Genomic DNA, 23,671 nt, shown 5'->3' on the forward strand with positions numbered 1-23,671 from the left:
CCCAAAAGAGTTTGCATAAAGTATATGTTTCATAAATATTTACAGAATAAATTCTCCATTTATTGTTTACTAAAACACCCCACATGATTTTCAATTACAAACATTTCAATTTAAAGTCACAAAATAAGGTAGACTTTCTATACCAAATATTTCACATTCAGTTTCCTAGGACCACATTTTAAATATCAAGCCACATTCCCTGGAAGATGTTTATCACTGCCTAGGTAATAACCAGTACAATGTTTTGACATAAATCAAGTCAATAATATGAAATTGAAGAAGAACTTATTTTGGGCTTCACACTAAGAAAGGAAGGAAAATAAAGTCATTTGAAAGAGAGCTGCCAAACATTGAACAGCCTGCTAATGTGAAACAAATGTGATGTATCTCTTCACCCTCTCTAAATTATTGGGATAGTATGGGTGCTTGTTTCTAGGTTGCTGCTTATGTTTTCAATTGAGGAGTAAACTTTGCTTGTAGCCAGTTAATCATCTGAGCCTTTTGGAAAACTCAACGGAGAGGTCGGTGTTTACTTTTCTTCCTTCTCCCCCCACATCTCCACAGTGTAGCAGCAGTCACACTGCAGCATACTCTACTGGTAACTCATACGGTGCATTCCAAGCCAAAGAGCATGTCTGTTAGTCCAGCCAGATGCTCCTAGTCTCTAACTGCAGTTAGGCTTTGATAACAACATTTAAAAGCGATCAAGAAACTGCAATTCTAGTTAAGAATATCAATAAATTTGCCCCTTGGAAAGCCAAAAATCCCATAATGTGTCAAAGTGGACAAAATCTTTTCCTTTAAGAATGAGGGGAAAAAATGCAATTTTAAAGAAGTCACCAGGTGTGCACTATGGAATGGTCTGAAGTTGAAATAAGAGGTAAGAGATTGAATGAACTATTTGTACTCCCAGCCAAATCTGTTTTAATGAGAATTTAAAGGGCTAAGCCAGGGGTTCCTAACATTATCATCTGATGATCTTAAAAATGAAAATCACTCTTGCCTGGGCCCGACCCTCAGGGCTAGTCTAGATCAAAATAAAGAAACAATATTGTTATTGGCATCCCCATATCCATACCTAAGGAGGTACCGCTGGACAGTTGCCATGGCAACCATGAGAGTGTTCTTCAGAGATTAAAAATGAGAACTCAAAGCGTCTTTGGTTGGCCTAGAAACAGGTGCCATGTGTGGTATGTTCCGAATAGGCTCAACCAACCAAATTAGGCAGGGCAAAGGGTTTCTGCTCTGCCTGCTCTAGGTTACCAGAAGTTCAGAAATCACGTGTTCAGAAAAAATACAGGAAATGGGCTTCATTGTGATGCTTGCCTAAAATGGTAGGTTCTCTCTTGGCGAACCCTTTTCTGAGTCCATTTTGATCTCTAGAGTTAGAACGCTAGACAAGTTGTGCATCACAGGATTATGAGTTGAGACCAGGTTTTGCTTATGTCTTTAGCTATGAGACTTGGGGCAAGTCACTAAACCTTTCTTGATAGCAATTTATTTAATGAAGGAAAGTTTTCAGGAGATAATTTTAGACATAATGAGGTAAGAGATATGTTTAACCGCATAGTAAACATTTGTTATTTCAGGGCTTCCAAAATCTATTTCCCTCTATTCTGTAACTAACTCTTAATTTCCCTTTGGAGCTCAGTCTTCCCTCACTCTTCTTCTCTGTTCTGATTCCATCTCGGGCTGCAGAGGAGGATGTATAACCTAGGTGTGATTAATCAAAATACTGCTTTCCCCACTCGTGCAATGTATGGTTTAGGGATGCGACCTGAGTCTGCCAAATCTAATGAAACTCAGTTCTGGGTCATTGCTGCATTATACAGTCAGGACCTCAATTTCTGATAAAAGGCAGGAGAAATGGAGATCTTAAAAAGGAAGAGAGTGACAATAGAGCTTAATACTTAACTAAACGATCAAATTTTTCTTTTTATGTAATTTGCGTTGGCTGTTTTCAATTGGGCCCTATGAACTAGCTTTCTCAATTAGCTAGTGAATTAAGAGCTATATTCAAATTTGTTCTAAATCTGCAAATGCAATTTAAGACCTTCGTTCTGCATAATCTGTGTTCTCCCATGATCCCTTGCCCATTCTCTAATACAGTTCTTATACTGAATAGGAGTTTCTCTTTGCATGTTTGTCTTTCCCATTAGACCTTGAGGCTTTCCCAGTCAGGGACTTTGTTTTAATCATCTCTGAGTCTTGTGAACACTCAAATCATTTTGCACTCTGTAGATAGATGAAGTAGATGTTAGAACACAAGGCTAGTCCCAATTTCTTACTTAAAGCATTGAAGCAAAATGCTTCCTTTTACTATCTCCATGGAATGGTTTCAGGTTTATTTGTTATTGGTATGTGTGAGAAGAGTTTTGAATACATTCAAACTAATTTAAGATTTTGAAGGTTTCCACGTAGACCATTTTTAATCAAGCAGAATCCCATGGGATTTTCGATCTTGAAGTGCCATATCTAGTTGTTCTATTTTCGTATTCATGTCTTCAGTAGTCATCTAGAAGTGATATGATGGACTGGCACTCAGAGGCAGTGTGAACTGTGAGAATCTGCATCCTAAAATCTGCTCAGATTTTTATGTGCTTCCCCTCCCATTTGTGTCACATCATCTGGGGTATGGAACATGTGAAACACTGAAGTGTTTCACTTGAAGAATTGAAACCAAACAGAGAGAGAATAGAGTAAGTAACATTATGGGAGTTCTGTATGTAAATGTGTAACATTCTACCCTGTTCGGAATAGAGAAGTAGTGAGCTCTTTTTAATCTAGAGAAGGCATGATATTAAATTTATCTGTACAGGACTAGTTTTTCTAAACAAAGAAAATCAGAGCAATGTTCATTTAAAAACTGAGAGAAGACATCCCAGCAGTTTTCACTGGCAATTTCAATTTTCCACTTGAAATGGAATGTTAATAAAAATTTGCATATTAATGGACAAGGAGGGCGAGGTCAGCCCTACATGTAATATCTTATTTACTCCTCACAACATCTCTAATCAAGTGTTTTTATCCATACTTTATAAACGAGAAGACTAGCTTTATGGGAGAGTTAAATGGAGTGCCCAGGGCCATTCAGATAGTAAACAACTGAACTGGACTGGAAGGAAGTGGGCCTGGCTCACAGTTTTTGTGCTGACTACTGTATGAAGAGCCTCTACTCTTACCCTGGGGCTGTAAGAAATCACTGGCTTCCTTTCCAATCTCCTGCCCCAAGCCCACACGTATCTCTCCTACTAGCATTCTGATGTCTACTCACCTGCCCACCCTCATTTTGTTTGTCTCCTTCTTCCTCCACCAGAACCCTCCAGTACAGGGTATATCCCATATGACTCCATTTCTACACTGTCCAGTTCTTCTTTAAGCTCCTGTAATTTGCCGTGACCCACACTCCAAAGACTGAAAGTTCATTGGTCACCAATGACCTCCGAGTTAGTAATACAATTATCTTTTCTTAGTTTCTTCCACCAATTTCCAATTACAGGATCAGTTTGAAGCCCTTTAGACTGATCTTTGCCTATTCTCTACAATCCGGCTTGGACTGAAGTTCTGTTCTCCTCCCCCATGACTGTTTGATGCAACCAGCCATGTTTCCCGAAGGTGTCTTTACACATGTTTGTGTGAGGTGGGCATAGCAGTTTACTTGTTAGGTAGATGAAGTATGGCTTAGAGTATCAGTAGAGGCCCCAAAGGTAGAGAAAAGTAAAGGATAAGTTAAATTATTCAAAATGTTTCTATTAGAAAATCTAGAAGGAAGTTGTTTTATTTTCAGCATACATGGATGTGTTGAATTGAGTGTGTGTGTGTGTGTGTGTGTGTGTGTGTATTTTTAATTACATGTGGGATGACGTTCAGGGCGAACTGTGATTTTTTTTCAGTATTTAGGGCTCCTAATGGTCTTAATCTGGCATGGGACCACAAAGGGACTGAATTTTTACACAATCTCGCAAACATTTATACATCTAACAATCCAAACACAAAGTATGCAACAACTCTTTTTAAAATCCCCTGTTCTCTTCTAGCCTCTAGTCTCTGCTGAAACTTTCTGAGATCATTAAACCTCATTTCATTGACCCCAAAGAATGGTCTCATTCGCGGTGTCCCACTGTGGTGAATGCACACTATCCTCTACTTTACCTTCTTCCCCCCAGAAGAGCTGGGGAGGCATAGAGTCTCTGTTGGGAGGTAGAAGGATGTGGGCATCTTGAAGGACTTGGAATTGATAGACACCATTTGGCAGGACCAGCTGGCTTTTACTTCTTGCCTCTTTACAGTGTCCACCAATCATGGTAATGCATTCATTCTCTCTGATGATAGATACAGAGTATCTTGAAATCAGATGTTTGGCAAACAGCCCACCTGGGTCCAGTCAAAATAAGATGAATAATTCCTCAACTGCTATGAGATTAAAAAGACAGTCTGTTTGTGTGCACAAATCCATTTTCTTTTGTAGAATCTCAGAGATCACAAAATATGCACCACAGCAGCTCCTGCACTTTTTATGGCAAAGGAGAAAATTCAAAATAAAGACCCACTACTGAACAGATTGCTCAGTCAAAGGAGAGCCATGGCATATTAAATTCAATAAACCACTCGAGCTTCTGATCGAATATTATGGGAGCACTATGGGCTACAATTTAAAAGACTCATCCAGGAAGAAACAATATACTAGTGTATTGGTTTTCTTCCAGGCAGTCTCAGCTTCAGGCAGAAGACGATGCTACCTGATAGTTGCCATGGTGACCAGGCAAGTGTTCGGCCAGAGCATTTTCCAACAGAAAAACAGTATAAGAAACATGAGTTTCTGTCTAAAGAGAATGAAGTTGGGCAGCAACTTGGAAAGCGGTGGAGTTGGACTCTGCCAGCACAAATTCTGAAGTCTGAGAGCTGTGAGTCTTCTGGTTTGTGTGAGCCTACTTGAGGCTGTGGTGCCACACCTACTTATGGGTGTCCTAAATGGGTAACAGCTTGAGTAAATTTCAGGGGAAATATGAGTCACAGCTGCATCTGCATCACTGTGGAGGTTGCAGAGGACGCTATCATGCTGAGACTTCCTTTGGCTGGCTGCTTTCCCTGGCTGTAGTTTTCTAATGACTTGCTGAGTGCACAGGTCCTAGTATTTATGGTGAACTATACATTCGCCGGCCTCAATGCACTTTGCCCTCATGCCCTGCACGCCAATTCCTTTTCGGTTGTAGGTTTTCAAAGATTGAGGGATTCATTAAGTTTTTGATGATCCTCTCAGCCAACCTGAATATGTCCTAGACTGCGAGTGCCTCCCCCACATTGACTACTCTCTCCCCAGGGTCTCTTGCTCTGTGCCATCTGTGCCCCTCATTTAGCAGGTTGGCTGCTTTATTTTCTATGAGCTGTCACCTTCCCAGGCTGAGGTTGCAAATGACTCACACAGGCCAGACCTCACCTTTTGTTTGACCTGCCCAGCATTGAAAAAACGGAATCAACCTTCAATTAGGAGTGTTCACATACCATGCAGATTCTGGCTATTCGAGACCCACGTTCCTGGCATGGAAGCAATTGGTTAGAACTGAGGAGTGACCATCTCTTTGGATCAGGGCTGTCCTCCCTTACCTGGCCACATCACCACTCATCTACCTGGCTCCTGTAGCATCCAAAAGGGCTGAAAGGTTTTCTGTCCTTGAGGACAGGGACAGCATCATATACTGTTCCCCACACTGTGCTCTGGAACTATTTGTTCCCTCTGCAGCCTAATTCCTTTCCTTGGAGAAACATATATATATCTGTTTATTTACTGATTGAAATCAAAGGTAAGGTCATCTATTTGATGAACATTTCCAGCTTACTCAGGCTCCTCTCTTCTAACTCTTTATCTGTGAATCTGAGTTGCCTGTATGCTTGGTGATATGTGTGACCTTATAACAAAAACTCTCATGATGGGAAAGAGTTTCTGGTAGTGAGATATCCATGAGAAGTGTGGCCACAGGTGAGGTATCCCTTTAAATAGAATGAAGGGAAGGCTGTGGGTAAATCTGGGGTGCTAAGCCAGTTCAGTTCCTGCAGGGCTGCTCTAGGAAACCATTTTTATGGTCCCTGTTCTAGTTTGCTAGCTGCCGGAATGCAATATACCAGAAATGGAATGGCTTTTGACAAAGGGAATTTAATGAGTTGCTAGTTTACAGTTCTAAGGACAAGAAAATGTCCCAATTAAAACAAGTCTATAGACATGTCCAATTTAAGGCATCCGGGGAAAGATACCTTGGATCAAGAAGGCCAACGATGTTCAACGTTTCTCTCTCAGCTGGAAGGGCACATGGTGAACATGGTGGTGTCTGCTGGCTTCACGTGGCTCTACCAAAAAAGGACTCTCTCCAAAATGTTTCCTTTTTTAAAGGATTCCAGCAAGCAACTCCACCTTCAATGGGTGGAGACACACCTCCATGGAAATCATCTAATCAAAAGTTACCACCCACAATTGGGTGAGTCATATCTTCATGGAAACAATCAAAATGCTCCCACCCAGCAATATTGAATGATCAAAGGGCATGGCTTTTCTGGGGTCCGCCACAGATTCAGACTAGCACAGTTCCCCACAGCTGACCCATCATTCATTCATTCATCAGTCATTAGACCAATGTTTACTGGGTTGAAATCACAGCCAGGCACTGTGGAGGGAGATAATCACAAAGAAAGCAAAGTCCCTGTCTTCTTGGTGATGATAGTCTAAAGGACTATTTTATTTTCTTGACCTAGAGGGATAAAGCAGCTGCTAACTGGACTTCGTTACCAGTTTCAGAGATGTGCAATTGTGCTTGATATAAGTCACACACATAAAAGAAAATTAAAAAGACCCATAGACAGCCAGAACATTAATTAGAACTGCTTAACTTCTCCAACACTCAAAGAAATACAAGTAAAACCAGTGACATATCTTTCCAGCCACTCAAATTGGCAACAATTGGAATGTGAGCTAATGCCCACTCTTGTTTCTTTGGAGAAAAAAGCAAGTGGCACCATCTTTTAGGATGGCGGCTTATTGGCGATAGCTGAAAATCATAAACATTTTTTGAGTTCGTAATACAATTTCTAAGACTTTCTTCTAAGGAAATAATTAGTGTTGTGCATGAGAATTTAGGTATAAAGACTTTTTTATGAAGAGTTATTAATAATGATATAAAACAGCATCAACAGCAACTAACATGTGTTGCGCCCTTGCTCGATGCCAGGCTCTGATTACTGTGTTCCTCCCTAAAAAGACACAAAAGGACCCCTGTGTGTCAGGGAGGCCAGAGGGCTGAGCAAGGAAATGGCCTGGGGAGATTCAGCAATTTGCTGAGGCTACACAGGTCTTAAGAGACACACCTGGAATGGGGGTTGAGCCCGTGCATTTGGCTGCCAAGCCATGTTGCTGTTGCTTATAGTAGGAAAAAATGTAAACCAATGTAGAAGACACACAATGGGGAACCAGCTTAATAAATTATGAACCATTCCCGTCATGGCATGCTAATCAGCTGCAGAAAAATACCCTGGATGAAGATATGTTTGCTTGGCAAGATGTTTGCTAAGTGACAAATGCTGGTTATAAAGCAGTGTTTATAGTGTGGTCCCATGTGAGACTCAATTAATAAAAATAGGAAAGCATGGAAACATCCAGAGGTGTGGACATGAAGGTTCAATCAGTGACTCTCTGGAGGTGGTAAGATGATTTTTTCTTTTCATTCATTCATTGTGCTTCTTAACTCTATTTTAAATTTCTTCGAAGATCAATCTGCGTCATTTATGCAATGACCTTTACACTTAATTTTTAAAAATATTATGGCATTATTCAAATCATTACATTACACTCTGACTCTTGCCTTCCTGAATTAACATTGCTTCCCCTGGGATGTTATAAAAATCGCCCCGGATTGAGAGCAGGCAGACCTGGGTTTGAGGCTGAGCTCATCCATTAACGTGTCTAGGATGTGACCCGAGGCAAGTCACTGCAGCTTTCCTGGCCTCAGCACGATGAGGTGGCTGGGCAAGCTGGTCTCCAAGGCCCCTTCCAGCTCTAACACGCTGTGCACTCTTGTGCATTCATTTTCTCTTGTGGAGATAGCCTGTAACCATTTCCAGTCTACAGGAGGATTCTAGAATGCAAAATCATTTTCACCTATAAAAAAGCATGTGTAAACACTTGCCTAACCCATTTTAAGAAATAATAACATGACATTTATAAACCACTTTGCACAGGGTTTATGAATTCCTTCCCTGGAGGCTCTGAATTTGATTCTAGTTACTCTAGTTATTTACATGCCTACATTTTGGTAAAGGATTCACAACTGTGAGAGAGGGGGAAAGCTGTCTCCTGAGATTATTGTGGATTCAGTGTCTCCTATTATGTTGCTGTCGCAAAATGTGTTAAGACCCATTTCTGTGACACGGAAACCAATCCAGAAAATAAGTATGACTTCATTTCAGGCCCATCTCTTTTCTGAGGATTATCTGTGGACAATACAGTCTTTCCGGAAGGCAGCTGAACTGGGCTGGAATTGCCCATCAAAGTTATAGCTTAGCTCTATTGGGACAGCTTAGAGCAGCAGGACCCTCTATTAAGAGGGATCTTTTCCTCTGCGAATGAAAAACTCTGCTGGCTTTTGATATTTCCTGTCCCCTGAAAAACATTTATATGCCTGCAGAGCTTAAGTTCCACATTTCAGTGTTTCATCTCTAAGTATGCAACAGAATACCTGTTTTGGTTTGTTGTACTTGACACATGTCTTAGTTTCCCAGGACTGCTGCAACAAAGTATCACAAACTGGAGGGCTTAAAACAACAGAATTGAAAGTCTCACAGTCTGCAGGCCAGCAGTCTGAAATCAAGGTATCGGCAGGGCCATGCTCCCTCTTCCAGCAGGGAAGAATCTGTCCCCTGCCTCCTCCTGGGTTCTGGCGATTACTTGCCGGTAATCTCTGACGTTTTGTGCCTCAATTGTATCTGTCTGTGCCCAAATTGCCTTTTCATATGAGGACACCATCATATTGGATGAAGGACCTACAATTTTCCAGTCTGATCTCATTTTAACTTGTCTGAATCCATCTGTAGTGACTGTTTCCAAATAAGGGCATGTTCACGGAACTAGGGGTTCATCTCCTAATAATGCATAAGCTGATATAATGGTAAGCTTTCTAATGCACACATAGGGGTTGTTTAGTTACTTCTAGAATTTGTGAATCGTGAGGTGGTCTTTCCATAGCACATGGGAAGGCAAGAATATAAGATAATATGTGTTACATCGATTTTGAGTGTTTCTGCCAAAAGATGCCTTTTGCGTCATTCAATCTAATGAACAGACACAAAGGATTGTCTGGACAATACCCAAAATATAACGGATGTGGGCCGGACTAAATATCACAGCCCATTGACGCTGAATTCTATATTCTAACGTCACCAGTGAGCCTTGTTCCTACCTTAATTCACATTTTCACTCTGCCTCCTATTACTACGGAGTTTGGGGCAGATTAGTTACCCTAGATCCCTGGAATCAAATCTATAAAATATGCATACTGAAAACCCACTTCATTAGGATTATTGTGAGTATTAAACGAGAGAGATTCTGCCTGACTTCTATTAGGGTGCCTGACCCATAGTACATACTCAATAAGCGAAAGCTGTTGACATTGCTATGAATTAAGAAAGGTGTTTACTCTTCTTTGTGAATCATTTTTAATATACAGTATCATAGGATGTGAAGCAGGATGATAGGAGATGAGTTGTTGGGAATGAATTGGGGATAAAAATAATTGTCTTGGTCTCTTCTGAAAAATTTGCAAACAGAGTTAACCCTGTTTACCTTGCCTGTGGCTTACTGTTGTAGAACACTGTGCAGAGTTTATGGAGTCTACAGGATCCTGAGATAGCTTTCTTTTCATCTGAAAAGATAATGTTTTATGAGTGCTTCTCTTTGATGTTTTAACTTTTTTTTTTGTTTTTGTGTTTTGCATAGGCAGGCAATGGGAATTGTACCTGGGTCTCCGGCATGGCATGCAAGAACTCTGCCTGCTGAGCCACCGTGGCCCATCCTTAAAACTTATTTTTAACATTCTTTTTATGTCAGCTGCAAGCCCCATTTGAAAATATCTTAGTTTAATTGGCCCTTAGTTCAACCAGTCTTGTTTCTTACTCAGTTAATATATTTCTCTCAACCATGAGAGTTCGTTACTTAATTAACTTGTTTATTCATTTAAAAATTCATTCTACAAGCATCCTTGAACCCTTACCATGCTTCAAGCACACTGCTAGGTCCTGGGTACAATGCATTTCCAATCCTCAAGTTGCTGACAGCCCAAATATAGGAAGAAAGATAACAGTTAACTCTGCAAATTTTTGTCTCCTCCAGTCTTTTAAAGAGGAGCAACTGCTGCATTCCTTTTGTTTAAAAAGCTGCAAGGTAGAGCCTATAGGAGTTATGGTAGAAGATGTCCCTGTTACAGTGAGAACCTAGAGTGGGGAAAAGTCAATTCTGAGAAGGGAGGAGCAGAAGAGATTTAATAGGGAGAAAAAGTATTACAGAGTCCTAAGCCATGCCTCACTATATTTGCATTTCATTTCTCAAGTCTCTGCTCTCTCCTTACATTCATCCTAATGTCTGTGGACTTAATTGAGTTCTCTCAGGTTCAGAGAGGAATCTTTTCTTTCAACTGAGCGTTACTCCCCTCTGGAAGGTCTATCTAATCAGATGAGACCAGGAGGAGCGGCCCCCAAATGGAAAACAAAAACGAAAAGTCAACCATCAAGATAATTCTTAAGGGATAACTACTAAAAAGTGAAATGGAAGTGAATTCAAGCACGATTTCTGGATTTGCCACTTAACAGTCGTGTGAACTTGAATGAATGACTTGATTCTCGGTTTATGTGCCTTTAAAATGAAGGCAGTGAAACCTAGGTCATAATAAGAGAAACAAAATCAGTTGGCAAAGTTTATGGCATTTAGAAGCTCATTAAATTTAGTTTCCTTCTATTCCTTCCAACAGACACCCCATAATACTTTTACCAAGCTCCCTCCTTCACCACTACTCCCCTCCGCCGGTGGACTAGCTGAAAAGGATCAGTTTGAAACGCTATCATTTAGAAATACAGATATTTAAGGCTTGACTAAGTTCTGTCTTAAAGCAGCAATGGCTTGACATTAATACGTTAATGATTGCTACTTATCAACTGGGATTTGATTTGGTTTAATTTCAGATCCAATGACAACTTTTAGGGTTGCTTTCAGCAAAATCTACCATCTGATTATCTATGAGTGACAAACCTTTTTCCAAGTAAGATGAGTAGTCAGTTTAAGACTAGGATACAGAGTCACTAAAAGTCACAGAAACTTTTAAATTTATACCAGCAATTAATTATCTGTGGCCATGTCGGACCTATTGGTGGATATACCAGATAAGGGAGAAGAGCAGTGACATGGTGACCCAGCATTCTCCAGGAATGAGCTGAGATGAGGCAAAGTGCACTCTGAAGGTGACAAGGGTGCAGAGGGAAAGGGGTTCTCCAGAAGTAACTGATCAAGCCTTCCTGAGAATCAATGAGAAAACTTTGAGTATATAAACTCACTTGGCTTCTTTCCAACGAGTTATTGTGATAGCTTTAATGCTATATACACCTTGAAATTATTATTTGTTCTATGTCAAAAATGGGAAATTGAAGTTTGACAAAGTCATTTGGACTAGCCCAGGATCTTGTGCAAAGCAATTGTTTCAGAGCTATTAGCACAGCAGATTTCTCGGTCCATTAGGAGTTTGATAAAGTAGGTGGACTCTCCTTGTAATTCTTTCTATCTAAAGCTCCAGATAAGCTGCCCTTTCTGTGTCTTTAGCCTGTTTCTCTTATTACTTTTTAAGTGTCTTATAGGGAAGTTTTTTTCTCAATTTGGTGCTCACTGGTCCAAGCCCTTTACTTCCATCCCTCGCTCCTTGCTCCCTGACGTATTATTTTTTTTTATTCACCACCTTTCAAAAACCTCCTCATATGGAGAACTCCTAAATTTACTGTTCTCCTCACTCTTTTTTTGGCTGTCTACTCAAATTCCTCTTTTATGTTCTTGCAGTAATATTTCATGTATTCGCTTTTTCCTCTAAATGGTTGCCAGAATATGCAGCTGCTTCCTCCTCAATATAATGTAGATCCAGCCTTCTTATCTATCAAAAGAAAAAAAAACAAACACTTTACTGCTTCCAAATCCCAAATTCCAGTTAACCATATAGGAAGTGGATGGAGTCCCTAGACATCTCTTATTTGGTCAAGCGGATTGTTTCCTCTTCATTTTTCTTTCTTTTTTTAAAAGAAAAATTTATTTATTTTTATTAGAAAAGTTATATAGAAAAATCATGCAGAAAAAACAGAGTTCCCATATACCCCTTCACACACTCAGTTTCCCCTATTAATAATACTTATCATTAGTATGGTACCTTTGTTACAATTCATGAAACAATATAATTATACTTTTATTATTATCTATAGCTCATAGTTTTTATTAGGGTTTACTGTTTGGGTTGCACAGACCAATAATTAAGGGCCTTTGGCTGAGAAAAGTTCATCAGGGACCTCAAGGAAACTCCCCTACATGAAGAAAATATGAGGTATAGCGAAGGCCCTGAACATTGAAGGAGATTCATGTTTCTGTGCATGTTTTGAAGGCTGGCATGAGAGGTCATTTGGACCAAGCCACTCTTAGCACAAGGTGTCTTTCCTGGGAGAAAATGGCCATATTGGAATGGGCAACGCTTCATCACTGTGCTATAATGCTCTGAGAGTCAACGCAGCCTATCAGTGGGACCTCCTCTTCTTTCACTAATTAAAAACAAAAGTAATGTGCTCTTTTTCAGTTCTTAAAATCAATAATGTGGATCCCTGACCTTAAAGAGAGGTGGCATTACTCCACTGAGTTCTTACTCCACTGACGTCCAGGCATGGCAGAGCTCCAGCTCCAGGAACGCTGCCGCACAGCAGTGATGGCCTCAGCAGCAGGGTCATAGCTCAGAGCAGAACACTGGAAAATGGTTGGGGCCTGAGCCCTTAGTCAGCCACAGCAATACCAACAGTTAGGATTGATTGATGAATGCATGTAAGCATCCTTGGACATTCTAGAAGCTTCTTGAAGAAGGGGATCGGCTTTTCTGTGGTCAAGAAAAAATGTAAGAGTTAATGTTGTTTAGAGAATCTCCCTCAGCTCCTTTCTTGCCCTTCCTTTGTTCAGCTCTTTATGACATGTGGTCTCCTGTAAACTACATTTCATCAGGCTTCTATATCCACTGGTTTCTGGCTGGTTTTGCCAGTGAGAGGCTCTGGCAGGAGATCAAAAGGTGGAAGGAAGGGGGAAACCAGGCTTCTTCTTCTCTTACTGTGCCTAGGGTGGGGACCCTGGCAGTGCCTGTGCATCTTTTCTGGTTTTAGCTTGCACCAGACAGGGCTGCCAAGATTCCACTTTCCACTGAGTGATCCCCACCTGCCGCCTTTGCCCCTCCAACCTTTTTGGAGAGGCAGTTTCATAATGTTATCTATCAGTCTCTGGGCTGTCCCAATGTCTTCTGGTTGACTTCTTAACCTTTTCTATCACCTGGGTAACCAATTCTCTGTATTACATTTCCCTTTCATTAAATAATCAGTGTTTTCTGTTTCTTAATTAGATTTACTGATAGATCAGTGAAGTCTAAGAAAATTAATGTATTAGTAAGCCATTGCCACAATATGTTGTACACCAAACTCCAAAACTCAAACATTTAATATAACAACTGTCATTTCTTCTTACATGTATAGATCCGTGGTTGAATCTAACTTGGTTGGGTTAGTCTGGACTCCAGGCTTCAACCTGAGTTCAGATTTGCTTGATGTATCTTTCATCTTCCTCGAACCAATGGTTAACCAGGTCATGTGAGATGATCCGTGAGTCTCATTCTGGGGCCAAGGCTGAAGGGGCAGCAACCACACTGAGACGTGTTATTCTCATGGAAGATCACTAGGGCTCAAAGACCAAGTCCAATCTTGTAAATTTATTTCTGCTCATGTAGCACCCCCTAATGCCTCAGTGACAAAAGCAAGTCACCTGTCCAAGCACAAAATCAACAGCTAGAAAAGTACATTCTGCCTTATCATGAACCCTTGGTAAGGGTATGGCTGCATAATTATACTGCAAGGGAGGAAATAATGGAGACTAGTAATTAAATCTACCTTATGTGGCTCAAAGCAAGCTTCACCATTTCTAATAAAATTGATCCATATTATCATTGATTGTGTCTCAAGCAAGTCATAGCTAATTCTTATAAAATCTGTTGTAGTGGATAAATTTTTTCTGTTTTCATACATTGATGTTGGTTTGAAATTCACAAGTTATAGCTCATTTCTACTAAAGGCCTCATTCTCTCAAAACAGGCTTGAGGGACAGAAGGGTTTCAGCTCTTCGCTCCTAATTTTAAAACCATACTTTTATATGTTCCTTTTTGATTCTGGCCTGGGACTCTGCAGAACACATTTTCCCTCTGTCAGCTGATGCTAGGTTCAGCTCTGCCAATAGAGAGTGCTAGAGGAGACTCAAGGCTGGAGCAAGCAAAATAGACTTTCTCCTTGCTTTTTGCTACCTGTGGGTTTCCTTTCTGCAGCCTGTTCCTGCGTGTCACCCCAGCAATGCTTCCTCGCCTCCACAATAGCAATTCATTCAAGTAATAGGTGGTTGAATCTAATTTGCAATATTTCCAACCCTCAGATCCAACCTCATTGTTCCCCTCAGACACACCAGCACTGGCCACCTATAACCCCATCCTCAGAGGTCTGAGTCCCAGCTGAGCTTAGAATCCAGCTCTAGCTAAGTAGCACCCCACCTCAGAAAAACCCCTCCTCCAAGCTTGTACATTTTAAAAATTCCAATGTCCTCTTTGTTCCTTGCCTTTGTTTGTAAGTGTGGTAGCTGCTTCTTGTCCTTATTACTTCATGTTATTTTAGAATTCTCTTTTTGTCGTTGTTGTTCTTTATATCTAATTAGCAATTGTTAACATTAAATTCCCTCCTTTAAAATAACTGATTAAGCAACCCTCATTTCATACAAGAGTATACACTTAGGTGAGATGTATACAGGACTGTGGGTGAGGCTTTTGCAGTAACTTAGCACTCACCAAACATCCAACGACACACTTGAGGAAGAAGTGTCATGGGTTCAGGGAGTGTTCGCCAGGCATTAGCCAAAGAACAAATGTGGTCAGATACAGACGGCTCACTCAGGGAGATGCTTTTGGTTTGCAGGGAGTGTTAGGCAAGGCTTTTGTGATAAAGCAGCCTTCTTCACACATCATGGAGAGACTCCTAATGTGGGGATGCTGTGGAGTTCTGACCGGACAACCTCTTCAGGGCCACCACCTCCGCTTCTGGAGATAACTGCTGAAGGCTTGCAGTCACCTCCACCCTAGCAATTGCTCTCAGCACTGTGCACTTTTGCAAGGACTGGCTCCTGGCCAATGACTGCTTGATATGGGGAGACAAAACCCTAACCCATGACTCAACTGGGAAAACGCCAACGGGAATTCCGAGGTTCAGAGCTCCCTATAGGACTGAAGGGTCTCTCAGAATTGCAGGCCAGCGTCTTCCTCCAACCGGTCCTGCCCTTACTCCCCAATAAACTATTCAACTATTCTATTCAAAACTAAACTACTCCCCAATAAACTATTCAATTTAGCCAGCAACTGGCTAAATTGCTGTCTAACTGGATGGCAACGGATACCAGGAAAAAGTTTCTTTTGTGGACTCTGCTTTTACCTAACAGAATGCTGGAAATGAGATGAAATGTAAGCAGGGAGAAACAGTCCATGGTTGAGGACAGGCTGATGGAACTTAGCTGGTTTTTATTGGAGTTCTCTTTAACTACAGATTAGCTTCCTTTTGAACAGCTGAAGACCTTTTAGAGACCCAGGGAGCTCGGAAAACAGTGTGGGTTAGGGAGCAAAGAGGTAACAGCTTCCGTTCACTAATTTCTTCTTTCAGATCTCAAAATTATAAGTAGATTTTTTTGAAAAATGGTTCTTCAAGTTCTAAATATCTCTCTGCACATATAGTAGCTATAATACGATTGAAGCATGGCCGATTCTTACCTAGATGTGTATACCTGTTGTTCCCTCTGCCTCAAACGAATATTCCCACTCTTCATCATAACCCTTTATAATCCTATTTGTCTTCCCTGACAGCCTTCCCTAGATTAGGTTAGGCGCCTAGCCTGTGTCCTCATATAGAGGCATTCTTGTTTGTTTTTTTTTAATAGATTCATTACAGAATATTGAAATTACTCTGTCCATGTCTGTCTCCAACACTGAACTATAAACTCTGGGGAGGGATGTGTGTGTGTGTGTGTGTGTGTGTGTGTGTGCTTAGAAACATTTAGTAATCAGTATATTAAGAAGACATTCATACAAGAATTCATTTCAAGAATCATGCATATTCTGATATCCAGATTTAAGCATGTGAACATAGGATGACTTTCAAACATATGATTAAAGCTATTCATAATTTGCTATACTACCAACATTAAATTACAGTTACTTTGGAGCATAAATTAAATGGTTTAAAATAAGCCTAAGCAACACCTTCCTATCTCATATAGCAAATTTCTCCTTCTTCATGTAAAGATGTCTTCACCTTAACTTCTAAGTTACTCAGAGCCTGCAATCCCTGCTCTGGGGCTTATCATGGTCCAAAGAGAAAAGGGAAAAATGTAACCAGGACTAATCAACATATTTATATATATTTTTTAAAGGCATAAAAGGGAATTCGATTGTAGAAGTACATGCCCTCAAGAATCAGCATATTATGATAAACCGCTTCTTTAGAAAGCTACCTTTTCTATTACTGATACCACACCCTAAAGAATTACTGTGCCATCTTCAAATAATGGTTAAGGCAAGAGAATAAATGCAGAAGCACACAACAAATCTCACTTTCTAAAATTGAGATATATATTCACATACCACATAATCATCCAAAGTGTACAAGGGTTCACAGTAAAATCATCACAATCAATTTTTGAATATTTTCATAACTCAAAAAAAGTAAAAATAAAAATAAAAACGAACACCCCAATCATCCCATACACCTTAACCCCCCCCCCTTTTGTTTAGTTTTTGTCTTTTTTTTCTTACTCTACTCGTCTGTGTATACACTGGATAAAGGAAGTGTCAGTCACAATATTTTCACTGTCAATGATCTTCAAGAATCAAGGCTATTAGATTTCAGTTGAACAGTTTCAGGTATTTCCCTCTAGCTACTCCAATACACCAAAAACAGAAAAGGGATAACTATATACTGCATAAGAATATCTTCCAGGATGACCTCTCAACTCTATTTGAAATATCTCAGCCACTGAAGCTTAATTTTGTTTCATTCCTCTCTTCCCCCTTTTGGTCAAGAAGGCTTTCTCAATCCTATGTTGTGGGGCAGGCTGGTCCCTAGGAGTCATATCCCATGTAAGGAGGAAACAACAAATCCGGCTTAGTACAAACAACTATACAGACCAACACTTTTTCTACAAGTTAAGGTTTGCTTTTTTTTCTGAATGCCAGTTAAATACAGTTCTAGTTTCATAGCTTAACAATGAAGGGTCATACATTGAAGTCAATACACATACCTATACTCAGGCATTCACTCAAAGCTAGTCGATGTATGCAGTGGACATCAATGACAAGGTATGACCTAACAAATATTAAAATGACTTTTCTTTTTCAGAACAAATCATTTTTTACAAATATTACACTTCATCTTGCACACTGAAGTCATCATACAGGGTGAAGAAGTGATAGCTTTTATATTTGAGTTTGTCATTTAACTTTTAAAACACTACTATAGTTGAATATTTAAACAAAAGCATATAGCATATTATGCTTACAGTCATTTATTCACTATTTATTCCCTATTCCATATAAAATGCCAATTGTGAGTGTTATTCGCTGACCCCAACCAAGAGGCTTTGACATTGAACCGACCTCTGGGGTGATGTTCCTCACCCTCCTATGCTCCTCTACTGTAATGGCGTCATCTTTCTTGATTGGGATCAAAGTCCACCAGTTCTACCTGATCCGTTTCATCAGTTTCTTCCACTTGTTTCCTCTCAGGTAGGAGTTTTCCCAGCAAAGACAGTTTATCAAGAAAGAGAAAGCCATTCTCAGGAAAGTTTACCTTAAATTCAACCATTAGGCAACCCTTTGGCCCATGATGAAGTGGCATGCCTTTCTGTAGCACACACTTGGTATCTCCATACTTGACACTTTGACCTGGATGAGAGGTGATGACCATGGTTCACTCGTGAAGAGTGGATATTGACTTTTTGGAGCCATGCAATACTTCAACCAGTTGTATGTTCATATGCACAAAAAGGTGTTTTTCTCATTGTGTGAAAATATCATTCTCCTTCCAATATAAAACAGTGATAATATCTCCTGGCTCCAGTCCTAGGTCTTGGTCTCCTTCACCATGGAATGCTATTTTTTGGCCATCTTTCATGCTTTTGTCGATGTGAACTTCTAGAATCTTCTTCTCTTGAACTCTCTTCCTTCCATTGCAACTTTTATATTTATCTTTGGGACTGATCCACTCTCCATGGCCCTGACACTCCATGCATACATAATGAATTTGTTGAACCATTCCAGGTCCAAATAAGAATGATGAATTCTTATTTGCATTCCAGTACCTCGGCAATTGGGACAGCACTCTACTGCTCCTTTCTTATCACCTCAGCCGTCATGTTTGTCACAAATCACATTCTTTTGCAGAACTGGTTTTCTTGTTGCACCATTATTTAAATCTTCTAAGGTTACTGAGAGCTGTTGTACAACATTTTTACCTCTCCTTTCTCTCTGCATCCTTCCACTACCTCAGAAAAACATATCAAAGATGTCTATCAGGGAGTCAAAACCCTCACATGCTCCACCCTCTTTGCTGACCTATTCTCTCTTTGATGACCTGTTCTCCTCTTTTTCTTTGCATCAGAGAGCACTTTCTAAGCTTGAGAAATATATTTAAACTCCTCATTTTTATTTGAATTCTTATCAGGGTAGTATTTAGGTTTCTGTAAGCCATTTTCTTCCTGGGTAGCATTGGATTTGACCCCTAATATGTAATAGGAAGTGGTTTCTGTCACCATTTCCTATAGCCTGTGAATGGGCCAAGACTTGTGTGTTTTATTCAGTACAGATCTTTAGTTCCTGGGATAGTGACCAGCACCCAATAGATATTCAATAAATATTTAATATAAGAGCCAACAAGTTTCTAAGTTTTATTGGGGTAGCAGTTAATCACACTTGATTTTCTTCTTATCTTACATATTTTTAACAGCTTTTTATAGATATAATTCACATACCATAAAGCAGCCACTTAAGGTGGGTGTATGGTTTTTAGTATATTCACAGATATGTGAAACCACCACAGTCAATTTTAGAACATTTTCATCATCTCAGAAAGAAGCCCCACCCTTTAGCTATCATCAACTCCCAAGTCCTAAGCAACCACTAATCTGCTTTCTGTCTCTATAGATTTCCCTATTCCAAACTTTCATGTGAATGAAATCATATAATATATCATCTTTTTTACCTGGCTTCTTTCACTTAGCACAATATTTTCAAAGTTCATCATGTTATGGCATGTAATAGTACTTCTTTCCTTTTCATGGGCAATTAATATTTTATTGTAAGGTGTAGTAGTTAGGGTTCTCTAGAGAAACAGAACCCACAGGAGTATCTGTAAATATGTGTCTCTATAAAGGTGTTCATGCAGCTATGGTATGCACAAGTCCAAACTCCACAAGGAAAGCTCTCCACTGAAGGCCTTCAATAAATTCCCCAGGATATGCTGCCAGCCAAAACAGAGAAAGAGATTCTCTCTTTCAGCCCCTCCTTTTAAGCTTCCAGCTGATTAAATTAGAACTTCACTCATCTCAGAAGACACTTCCCTTTGCTGACCCAGATGTAATCAAGCCATAGATGAAATCCACAAGCTGATGATTTAAGTCCACAGCAGTAGAACAAGTAGGCACCAACACTTGACCAAGTTGATACTTAAACCTGGCTATCACAAGTCCACCCCTTATCAACTTGGCAGCTATATACATAACTTTAAATCATACTTAATTTCTAAATAGAAAACAATAAGACATATTTTTCACCTAACAATTCTCATCTGTCCTGCATATAAATCTTTCCAGAATAGGATGCAAGTCCTGGGGTAATATTCACTCTTAAGCCTGACATCCTATAACTTAAATAATATAACATGAACAATACAACTTATGTCATATGATAAAGGAGACAAGATAGAGTGGAAAGCAAAGATAGTTGCTTTATGTACAAGTACAAACATACTCATAACAAAACAAGAAGAAATATGCATACCATTACAGTCTTCATTTCTGTAATTTGTCTTGTGATCATAGTTTGTATTTATCACTACCTTCTTCTACTACCCATTCCATGTTCCCTTTGCACTCAGCAAGCATATCAGCTGGCCTGGAGAGGTGATCCAAACTTTCATTCCTGAAGTTTCTGGGCCATTTATGGTCCTGCCTGGATTGAGTTGTTGTAATTTTCCATTGACTTTAATCACAGGGCATGGTAGTACTAAGAGACACCCTAGGGAATCTCCTCTCTTCCAGGAAAACTCTTTATTTACATTGTGTAGTTGCAGTCCTATTTCCCCCTGATAGTCAGGATTAATTACACCAGACAGAACAGTAATCCCCTTCTTTGCCTGTTGGTTCAGAGACATCAGAAGCCCAAAGTGGCTAAGTGGCAGTCTTAACTTCCAGTTCAATGGAATCATTATCGTTTCTCCTGGTGAAAGCTCTTTTTCTTCTGGAACTATGACTTATGAACCAATAGAGCTCAAAGTTGCAAGGACAGGAAGCAAAAATTTTCCTAGTGGATTGCTAGGGTAATAGTCAGTGGCGCCACTCCCATTTCCACCCCCTGATCCTGGACCCATGAATTTGACAGTGGCATCATAGAGTGGATGCTGATTCACAGTATACATAACCTCTTGAAGAACATTACCCCAACCCTGAAAGATATTGCCATCTAGTTGGTACTGTAATTAAGTCTTCAAAAGGCCATTCCACTGTTCTATCAATCTAGCTGCTTCAGGATGATGGGGAATATGGTAAGATGAAAAAATTCAATGAGCATATGCCCATTTCTGCACTTCATTTGCTGAGAAGTGGGTTCCTTGATCAGAAACAATGCTGTGTGAAATACCATGATGATACATTCTGTAAGTCCACAGGTGGTAGTTTTGGTAGAGGCATTGCATGCAAGGAGGACAAACCCATATCCAGAGTATGTGCCTAATCCAGTTAGAACAAAAAACTGCCCCTTTCATGATGGAAGTGGCCCAATGTAATCAACCTGCCACGAGGTAGCAGGCTGATCACCTCAGGGAATGGTGCTATATTGGGGTCTAAGTGTGGGTCTCTGCTGTTGGCAGATTGGACACTCAGCAGTGGCTGTAGCCAGTTCAGCCTTGGTGAGTGGAAGTCCATGTGGCTGAGCTGATGTATAACCTCCATCCCTACCCCAAGACCACTTTAGTTCATGATCCCTTTGGACAATGAAAAGAGTGGCTGAAGAAATAGGCTGACTGGTGCCCACAGAACGGGTCATCTTCTCCACTTAATTATTGAAATCTTCCTCTGCCAAATTCACCTTCTGATGAACTTTCATATGGGACACAAATATCTTCATGGTTTCTTTTTGCCCACACAGAAAGTGTTCTATCCACATACTTCTTCCACGAACCACTTTGTCACCAAATCTTCCAATTATACTCCTTCCAAGTCCCTGACCATCAGCCCATGAATTAACCATTAACATTAGCCCATGAATCAGTATACAAACACACCTCCTGAAAGTTCTGAACAACCAGGTGCACAGCTCAAATTCTGTCCACTGAGAGGATTTCTCCCTCACCACTCTCCTCCAGGGATATCTCAAAGAGGGGCTGCAGCACTGTAGCTGTCAATTTTCAGGTGGTACCTGCATATTGTACAGAACCATTTGTAAACCAGGTCTGAGTTTTCTCTTCCTCAGTCAATTGACTATAAGGAACTCCCAAAGAAGCCATAGCTCTGGGCAGGAGCAGGGGTCATGGGCATTTGTGCTACTTCCTCATGTAATTTACTTGTGCCTTCAGCACCTGCTGGAGCCCTATCTCATATATAGCATTTCCATTTTATGATGAAGTGCTGCTGTGTATATCCAACTTTATGACTTGGTGGGTCAGAAAACACCTAGCTCATGATAGGCAACTCAGATCTCATGGTAACTTGGTGGCCAATTCACTTGGTGTGAATTTCTGTGCCCAATTCCTTGCATTATCCAAATTATAAAGAAAGATTGAATCATTTTGAAATCAAGATATTTAAAGTTTGTGACTTGTTGGAAGTTTTCTTGAAGCTATTGGTGCTTCCAGAGATGGAAGTCTGTAAGGCACTGTAGAGAGGCTCTGCGTTGTGGAGTGTAAGTGCTGTATAGTCTTAGAGAGCAGAAAGCCCAATGGGCTTAAGCATTTATTCCATTAAGGAGGGCACCTTCATCCCTTGTGGATATCCTTCTGAGCCTCCAAGCAATGTTGATAGATTGGTAAGTTTCACACGTTGACCCCAATACTCCATCAACGTTAAATACACTTTACTTTTCTGCCTTTTTAGTGATTTTGTATTTACTTCACTCTCTCCTGTCTTTTACACATGCTTCTATGTGACATTATTGATATCACTGATTCTGAGTTTGGGCATGTTTCCAGAGAAGCTCAGATTTGTTCCTACTTTTCCATCCAATCAATTCATCTGTTAAGCATTGGGAGAAGAGTTCTGGAAACTCCATCACTAGCTGGCAACCATCACATTTCTTAAGAGAAGAAAAATCTTCAATCTAGTCAGAACATATTTTATGTGCTGGAATAGGTTTCATACAAAAAATATATTGCACATTTGGGCAAGGTCTTTGATTTTTCAGCATGCACCTTTCATGTCTTAGGAACTATGACACACATTTTTCCCCTGGGTAGGGGGGCCTTTCTTTTCTTAAGGCATTAAATTGTTTGCTCAAATGTATAAAATATCTACCACCTTGAATGAATGTGCTAATTAGCAATGACAAAATTTATGTAGGCCACCTTGGAAAGGAAGGGAAAATTAAACTCCTGTTTCATTTAGATATTTTCTGTCTACAAAAAGGGAAAAAATTAAGTTAAAGTGACTTCCTTTGTCTGGCTGACAATTTAGAAATGGAAAGCATGTATGCGTTATGCAGGAAGACAAGAAAAGAAGCCTGTTTTTGTTGTTGTTTTCAGTGGCTCTCTCTGTCAGACATTCCACACCAATAGTTAAATTTGCTATCCCCTGACAATGTCCATCGTTAGCCTTTGTCCTTGCCCAGGTGTCTTAACATTATTCCTCTATCCAACTAGAGTCCAGTTCATCTTGTAGGTTACCACCATCAGATAGTTCTTTAAACCTGGATAATTCTAATTACAGTTTTCTCTTGCAACATTTGCATTTTCTAACTCAGTGGTTCTTGAAGTGTGTCTCTGCACCACCGCCAGTAGCATCACCTGGGAACTTGTGGGAACTGCACTTTCTTGGGTGCAACCCCACATCTACTGAATCAGAAATTCTGGGGTGGTG

The 23,671-nt window shown here is 40.2% G+C and overlaps 1 pseudogene; it reads right to left on the minus strand.

Moving 5' to 3' along the window:
• Positions 1-7,970: 7,970 nt before the first annotated feature.
• On the minus strand, positions 7,971-19,141 carry LOC143675849 (dnaJ homolog subfamily A member 1 pseudogene; annotated as a pseudogene).
• Between the last annotated feature and the right edge of the window lie 4,530 nt (positions 19,142-23,671).

Source organism: Tamandua tetradactyla, chromosome 3 (genome assembly GCF_023851605.1).
Source record: "Tamandua tetradactyla isolate mTamTet1 chromosome 3, mTamTet1.pri, whole genome shotgun sequence".
NCBI classification, from domain to species: domain Eukaryota; kingdom Metazoa; phylum Chordata; class Mammalia; order Pilosa; family Myrmecophagidae; genus Tamandua; species Tamandua tetradactyla.